Source organism: Acipenser ruthenus, chromosome 47 (assembly GCF_902713425.1).
Source record: "Acipenser ruthenus chromosome 47, fAciRut3.2 maternal haplotype, whole genome shotgun sequence".
NCBI lineage: Eukaryota > Metazoa > Chordata > Actinopteri > Acipenseriformes > Acipenseridae > Acipenser > Acipenser ruthenus.
In genome coordinates, this window is record NC_081235.1 from 5,764,619 (window position 1) to 5,773,891 (window position 9,273).

Consider the following 9,273-nt stretch of genomic DNA (forward strand, 5'->3'; position numbering starts at 1 on the left):
AATAATAATAATAATAATAATAATAATAATAATAATAATAATAATAATAATAATAATAATAGTTTACCACGTACTGAACAAAACAGTCTGATGTTGTCAGTTTCCAGCCCTCACTATGAAGGTACATCACGTGCATGTGTAATGGTGAATTGGTTTTTAGTTCATGAAAAATAATCCATATGGTTTAAGTTTCCCTCCTGTTAAACTGCTAAACTATTCAGTATTCATATAATAAAGTGAATATATTAAATGCGACTGTCCCTTAAGCAAACACAAAGCAATTCGTGTCTGTACTTGCAATAGGCTTTGATAAATAACATGATTACAAAAACATCTATTTGCTTGTATCTTGCCGTTTGAGAGGCGAAACTCATGATGATAATTCTGAAGAAGCATAAGAATTAGAATTTAACGAAACAGAAACCCTCTCAACGGAGTGAAATGAATGTCTCTGTGTCTCACTGTGTCATATGCTTCGATTTTTAAGATGATAATAATAATAATAATAATAATAATAATAATAATAATAATAATAATAATAATAATAATCTGATATTAAAGTGTATTGTTTGAGTTTGTGTAAAGGCATAGCATTAATATTTAAAGCAAGAGAAACAATGTCTCTTAAGCTTTTTGGATTCTTATTTATTCATATAGTTTCTTTTAATCCATTCAGTGCCATCGTGCTCATTCGAGGACAGGCTACTTTGTAATTTTCTGGAGCCTTTTTAACCGGCATAATCTACCTGCTAGTTTAATTTCCTCTTCAGCTATATTGTTATGATAACTCACTCTAATTGTGTTATCCGCAAAGGTTAAGAAATGTAATGCATCAAATGACATAAATACAGCTTGGTTCTGATTTTATTTAAAGAACATTTTATTTGGAACTTCATGGGTAAAAGTATCTTTCATCTGGACATCAGATTTACACTCTTTTAGCCACCTCCTCGATTCGTGCTTTTTATTTTAGACTTCTCAGCTTTAAGGTTGTTTTAATGTATGAATGTGTATTGTTTTCTGAATGTCCAGCGTCCCCTGTGTCTCTGTGGGTCAAAGCGTGGACTGGCTTCAAACATCATTAGTAAAAGTTTCTCTTGTTAAGTTACCTTTGATTTCCAGGTTTCTAATATGTTTCTGAGTCCCATCGCCTCTTTAACGTGAGACAAATACATTGCCTGTTTCAAACGATATAGGCGCCAATTACTGAACGGGGGAACATTGCTAGATACACCTTACTATATTACTGTATATATCTTATGCAAGAGATTGCGAACCATTTTAGAGAAATTTCACAGAAAAGCAACACCAAAATAAGCATAGCGGTGTAAATGACAGAAACGCTTTGTTTAAAATGCGCTGCATTAGAAGCACGCTTCATTCTTAAACATTGTGTTTACAGTACAGGTTAGAGGCATTTCATAAGAATTAGTTTCTCATTTCATGTAGCTATAGTATAGGTCTATGAATGCTCAAGATAATGTACAGCATATTGATGATGTTATGCTATTTTCTTCTCTTCGTTTTTCCAATAAAAAAATAACTATATATATATATATATATATATATATATATATATATATATATATATATACACCTTTGTGCATTAAGCCATCAGCCTGAAGTTGCTAAACACATGCATTTTAAAATGTAAAATAATCATGTTCCATGCTTCCGTTATACGATTTCTTATATAGATATATATATAGTTTTGAAACAGAAATCCTAACTTGCCACTTATTTAACCGCTTGCATGATTTCATATTTAAAAAGATCAAGCAATATGTTTCAGTTGTCTATTCAAGATGGCTTGCAAACTGGTCATGGGTTTGAAGCGAGTTTGCTAAGCATATACAACAACATACCTAAGCGATTAATTTATTACGATTTTCTTGGGACCTTATAAGGTCTAAACCATTTTTTTTAAATATAAACTGAACAGACGGATTCAATATGGGAACGCAAGGGTTGTACTGTAATAATACTTCGTAAACTGAAAACATTAAAAAAAATGAAACCATTCAATGTTACTCATGAAAACTTTCATTGATATTTTAACCTCAAAGAAAACATTAATATTTAATAAAACAACAATCGATGAAATTCGTATATTTATATGTTTTTGTAATTGTATATATGTATAAATATAATTATTAAAATAGTGAGTTTTCAGTTTATCAATCAGTTTTCGTCTCCATTATATAAATGTATACACACACACACACACACACACACACACACACACACACACACACACACACACACACACACACACACATATATATTCATTCTTTTTCAGGTATTTGAAACTTGAGGTTTCGCATCTCAGCGTTTTTGATCACGTTGGTTTTATTCGTGAAACATGTAAGTTATTCCCAACATGTGCTTTGCAATGCGATGCTTCTTCTTCTGGTGCGGTATACTCAAATTCCACTCGATCCACCAGCGGAACTCATCGTTTCACAGGAGTTAAGGAAATGAAATATAGTACAACGCTAGCAAAGAGATAGATGTGTACAATACAGTGTATCTATTGAAAAAAAAAGTTTTGCTAACACTTCTTGTGTTATTATATTTTTCTTACAATATCTAAAAGTTGAGTTTATTATTATTACTATAAATTACTACTACTACAGCATTATCATTAATAGTGAAAGATTCACATGTATGTATTCTTCTCTATATACACTGACTGTGTATAAACTATACCCAGTTCCCCGCTTTTAACAAATGACATTAATTTGCACTAGAGGTATTTGACATCACCGAGCACAAAGTAAGTGATCCAGTGTTCCCAGGCATCAAGTTAGTGTGGCTGGTATGTTTTCTAAAGAAGTACTGCAATTCTGTTAATCATTTTTAAAAAAAGGGTTGAGCAAGGACCAAATACTGTTTTTTCAAATAGTGTGCCTATTGCTTCAGAATACCCCATAACATTATTTTTGATTTAACTTCTTTACATTGCTCTAATGTTTTTTTTGTGAACTGTGTTGGGTAGGAGACGTTGTTCTGCCAAGACTTTGAAAAACAAAAACAAACCTACATGCATTATAAAGTACAGCATAGATAATAAACTTAACATGGTTCAATTATACACACAGTGACAGAAGGGCGTTTTCACAAAGCAGTGATAAGTTTGCACCTGCCCTATCTATACAGGAAAAGGAATTTCATTTCCAAGCTCCATACAAGTGTCTTCATTGTGTCTTTGTAGTCCTGCAGAATTAGCAGCTTGTTTTCACCTCAGCACTGCGGTGAAGCTTCATGAGTTTGGCTCTTACAGGGTTTTAGTTTTCAAAGCCCTTCACTCTAGAACTCACTTCCAGATTCTATCCGGAATGTTGGGTCTGTCAGGATTTTAAAATCTAAGCTCGAAACATAAATCTTGATTTGATTTGGCCTTTCACCAGCGAGGAGTTTGGAGCTCCTTGCTGTTGATTTTTGTAAAGCACCCTAGGATGCTTGCACATGAAGGACACTATATAAATGATATTGGTATGGTATGGAATGGTATGGCATGGTATGGTATGGAATGGTATGGAATGGTATGGCATGGTATGGTATGGTATGGTATGGTCTATTTTATTTAAACAGCAGTGGATCTTTTAATGCCACGACCCTAAAATGTATTCTGTTTCAAATCTCATGCCACTGTAATTTTAAATACATCTTTATTGATTTTAATAAAAGAGGTCCATAGATCACCCCTGGAGGACACCCCAGGAAGGATTAAGACAGAGTTAAAGGGGCGGTGGTATTTATATTCTTAAAATAGGCCCCTAAATGTGTTTCTCATTCCGTTTGGATAGTGTGGCTTACTGTATTACTCCAGGGACTGGCCCATTTTAAACAGAACCCCTCTTAATGAACCATGACAGCCTGCAAGCTGTCCAAATAAAACAGCAACAGGAAAACTGCTAACTACAGTAATATCCAACCTTAATGTGTAAATGCTTCTACCTAATGGACAGAATTGGTGCAGTCTTTTATCACTGTTTTAAAACAATAGACCAAATCTATTTCTGTTGTTTTGGGAGTTTCTTTGAATAGCAATTCTTAATGCATTCAAAGGAAGGAGCAGTCACGAGTAATTTCTGAGTACCAGATCTTATTCTTTTAATAATAGGTATTATTATACAGGTAGATACAGATGCAGGTATTTACACCACTCGTGTGGTTACATTTTCATGAGTTATACCAGTAACTATATCTATATAAATCTGTATCAGTAACTGTATCTATGAGTATCTATCTACTGTATCTGTTTGAGGACAAGGTAGAAAAATAAAATGCCTCACAGTGCAGCACAGAGTTTTCAAAACTACATTTTGAATCGAGCAGTGTTCTCGTCATGCAGGTAGAATATTCATTTCTAAAGGTTATATTCATGCAGATCCCAATTTCATTCATGCAATGAAAAACGAGAGGAAAAGGCCTCTGTTAAAAGGACGGATTATCAAAAAGGAAGGCAGGTTAAGGACGGTCTGGAAGTATTATTAACTTAATACCATTTGTAAAAAACAGTACAGTGGAAAAAAAGGTTTGAGGTTTATCATGTGGTACCACTTTCAGGGCAGCGGAATGAAGTGTAGCCACATTTTAGATCATTAAAATCTAAACAATTTGATTAAAAGACAAGATTCGGGGGAAACGCAGGAGAGATAAATCTAGGGAGGGAATGCGACAGCCTGCATGGTTTAATAGTTTCAAGTCCTCTTCTGATAAAACAACATTCAAAGCGTGTCCATAAAGCCTGCTTCTCAATGCTTTCTTCTGCAGACAGGACCCTGGCCTGTGTTTGGGGACAGTAATTCAGATTCCTGGAGTGATGGTAGCCTCTGATCGGTTCTTGGTCCTTTTTAAATGAATCAGTTACAGAACGTCTTCTCTTCAAAATACCAGACACCTTGATCTTGGCGTTTTCCAGGACCTTATGACTATTGTTTCATTGTTATTGATAATAACCTGTCTGTCAAACCCAGCCATGTCACGTCTATAATTTGTAATGCTTGTTTGTTGTAGCCACCCTATTCCCAGGCTCCTTGTCCTCAGCTCTGTCCAGTAAGCCACTCTAGCTTCTTCAAAGATTTGATCTTAACACGCCGGTTGGTAATCTGGATATCAGAGCTAAAGTCCTGAGACATACAGTCCAGTAGCAATCCCTGTAGCATAGGGGTTAACTTGACTGGAGAACTCTGGCGTTGCGCTCAGCAGATGAATCTAATATTTGAGCACTGAATCTCTCGGGTCAGGGACTTGTGTCTAGATCATGTGGCCAGTCTGCCTGGGGTCTACAAGGGGTCCTTTGATGGTGGGTTTTAAGCCAAAAGCTACATTTAATGAGGAATGTTAAACCATTAAACCTAAGGCTATGAACACATAACTCTGTGCAATGGTTTTCAAAGCTACTTATCACAAAGGAGGGCTGTTTTAATAATGTAAACTGCAGTGTCTTAATACCACAGTCCTCTTAAACATGCTTTAATGCAGATCTGATTCCCCTGCATTGTGGTTTGTAATGTTAACTGGGGCAAAAACACCAGAGAGATTCATATACAATGTAATATAAATATAAAATGAATAAAACATCTCATAGACTTCAAAGTGCATTGCTGTGAACTTTGCAATGCTGTGCCACACAACCATTTTTGTTCAATATCTTTGAGTAAAATTGTGTCAGTATAATAATACCAAAAAAATGTGAGACCGAAATGTAGAGTGAATCGAAGGCTAAATGGACGTTACAGTTTTGTTCCAAATCGAGTGTGATTGCGGCACGCTGTGGCTTTAGAGACAGTGGTACAAAAAGGATGTATACAGCAAGAGCATCCGTCCTGATGAAACAGCATGCAGCTGCCATCCTCCAGCACATGCAGCAGCTGAGATCCACTCTCTCAGTGTGTGTTTGGGGATGCACAGCAGCAAGGTGTTGAACTCGGATCCCCTCGAAAGTGGCAAAGCATTTCCTCCCCCAGTTTTATTCATCAACACACAAACACAGAAACCAACCTATACAACGTTTTGAGTCTCCATGACGGCTATATCAAAGAGCGTTTTCTTTTGTCCATGCAGCACTGCTAAAGACCTCACTTATATTTAGAGCTCCTTAAGATTAGCAGCGATTTCAAACAAAAACCCATGAGATTTATTCACCGGTGCAAAAACGAAATGCTTGCATATTCGATGAATGCATCTGATTTCACTTATTGCTGATTGTTAGTGCACAGTACAGTACATACTGTAAATATTAAAGAACAAGAGAACAGATTAGCACCTGGTTATGTGATTAAACCACATACTAGAATACCAGCAGCATTCTTCAAAACAATCTGCCAATATGATTCATTAAGCTATCGATATTAGTTATTACTTTGAAGAGACAGTTTCTCAGCATTTCAGTACGGATATCATATTGCAATTTACAGCACATATACAGTATATCATCCAGGTGTAGGTGTTCCAATACTGCACTGTATATGACTATAACAGCAGCTATATGCTTATGTACGAAACAAACCTTTCCTGTAGGACCATTGCACATATATATATATATATATACACACACAGTATGAGCCCTACCCATTCATATATTTTCTTTTGAATTTGGTCCTGTGTATGTATGTGCTGATGCACTGAATTCCTGTATTGCATGCATGTAGAGGCTTGTCAGGGGTTTTACTGTGTAAGCTATGTTGAATCAATGTTGAGTATGATGTCATTTTACATCAATACACAAGCACAGCAGTGTTCAAATACTCACCCAATACCTGTTGGATGGTACCTGTACTGTTATACAAAAAAGGTATTGAGCTTCTATAGCACCATATGGTTCCAGTAGTTCTATAAAGAACCACATACCGAGAGTTCTTTATAATGGGTTCTAAATAGAACAATTTGATCCAGGAAGCAGTTGTTTTTTTTTAAGCGCGTATATGCTGCTGTTCTTTCCTGTCTTCTTGAAAGATCTTATGCTGCAGTAGTAACTGTACAATGTAAAAGGCTAGAGTTGCATGGCTCTATCTCTGCTGATCTTAATAAAGCCAATATGCAACGACCGTGCATTATTGCAAACCTACACAAAACCAGCACAGGCAAGGTTACTCACTGTGACACTACGTGTGTTTACAGGCATGTGGGATGCTTTCAATAGAAATACAACGCTCTCGTTCTCCAATGCAAAATGACACTTAAAATACAATTGACTGAGACAAACCGTGATAAGGGATAAGATTGCATCACTTCCACATATATTATTAGTGCTGATTGCACCAGATCATTCATTACAGAGGTGCGCTGTTCATGCAATAACAGAGAGACTTACAAGGTCAATGTCAGAATACAGTATAATTTTATAAGGACTTTTAATAGGTCTTACTGAAATGGTTTGTTGTAATAATAATATATAACATGTGCAGAAGTAATTTCATGCTGCTTTTCTGAGTGTTTACAATTTTTATTTTAAATACAATATGTTTGCCCTATATATATATATATATATATATATATATATATATATATATATATATATATATATATATATATATAGGGCAAACATGTTGTATTTAAAATAGAATTTAAAAAAAAAAACAGAAAAGCAGCATGAAATTACTCCTGCACGTGTTATAGTATTCAACTATACAGAAATAAACTACAAGATTAGCCCCTGATTAATAGGCAAGCAATAGACAATTGAAAGCTAAATAATCGACCAGCAACCTATTTGTCCACCCAGTACTCCAGGATTTCCGTTGTATTAATTTTCAAGGTGTGCCATGATTCTAAGAGATGACGCATCCACTATTTTATTTAAGGATTCAGACTTGAATCGAGCTCTCAGCAGACAGGAGCCGCATACTCAAATCCAGCAGCAGTAACTTTATATAACATTCCTGAAGCCCCTTTATATATCGATAATGCGCTAGAAACTCTTCAGAACACCGAAACAGTCATGCATTGTGCTAACAGCATCGAATCTCCATTGTGTACTAACTTGTACTGTCACAAAATATAATGGAATATATTTAAACACACACACACACGTGTCAAATGCATCGGACAACACAGTTATTTCATTTTATCAGAGTGAGAGCCACTAGAAAATCTATTGGCAGCTGCCAGTAAGAACCCCCAAAAATGCAGCTGGTTGTAACATCAAGGCTGACAAACAAAACATATTAACATTGCATAGGCCCGCGTTTAAAGAAAGTGAAATGGGGATCTATGTTTCATGTGTCTCGTGCAGCTACTGGCAGCAGCGGAATCCTGTCCTTTTAGATTGGAAGTATTTTTAGCGTGTACACGTGTAGGCCTATATATTGTACTTTTCAAGAACTATTAAAAAGTATAATAGCTCATGGTTTTGTGTTCGTGTGTGTAACGCTTCGCCCCCAGAGCAGAGGCACTCCATAAACATGCCAAGGTGTAGTCCCAAGAGGTGCCGACCGTGCAGGTGACGGTGAGCCAATGGTAATGTTGATAAATGCTGATTGCAAAGCGAAAGCAATCTCGTACAGTATAATACCAGATCAAGTGATGCAGTTTAAACAACACGTGTAAAAAAAAAAAGAAAAGAAAAACAACGACCGAGTTTAAAACAGAAGTTTGTGTTTGAATGGGGACGCCAACATATTTCAGTTTGCAGGATAACTAAGAACACAAACATGATTTCACTTATACACAAATACTGAGTCATTTTACTTAGAGGCAAAAAATAATAATAGAACTAAATGCTTGTGTTGAGTGTTTGAGACGCCTTTTCACTTCAGGATAAACAGCCAGCGCACCACTAATTGTAATAATAATAATAACCTTTTTATAATACAAAGTGAGAATGAACATAGACAGCGCGGCACTTGAAATAGCATGTCTATAAACTCTACTTTAAATGTGATATAGACTTATAGAAAAGTAACGCTACTTACCAGTGAGAAAGCCGTGTGGTGCCGGGTGCTTGGTGCGGGGTAGTGCGTGAGCGCTCTGGCGGTGGTGTCTGGTGAAATAACCCCGCTCCCAAGCGTTCCTTTTCTTTAATTAGAAGCGGGCTGAGTTTTATGATAATGAGGGTTGACATCAGCCGTAACAACTTGTGCAGCATAAAGGAAGGGGCGCAAGGGGCACGGGAGCTCCCTCATTTCTCATGCAATTCCCATGGTCAAGTTCAAACTTAACCGAGCGCTCCTATAGACCCGAGTGCGACTTCGGATCAATTGTTGTCTGCGTGCATTTCAATATGTTGCCCATGTAGCATCTGCTTGGGAAAATACGTGTGCAGAA

General features: G+C 36.3%; 1 long non-coding RNA gene across 2 annotated transcripts in view; it reads right to left on the bottom strand.

Annotated features, from left to right (window-relative positions):
* LOC117428833 (uncharacterized) overlaps positions 1 to 9,041 on the bottom strand; it is a 62,288-nt gene extending 53,247 nt beyond the window's left edge. Inside the window, exon 1 of one of the 2 annotated variants that reach the window (XR_009319855.1) lies at positions 8,922 to 9,041. This is a non-coding gene — a long non-coding RNA (uncharacterized LOC117428833). The remainder of the gene's footprint in view (positions 1 to 8,921) is intronic. The other variant, XR_009319852.1, reaches the window with a different exon arrangement.
* Positions 9,042 to 9,273: the final 232 nt, after the last annotated feature.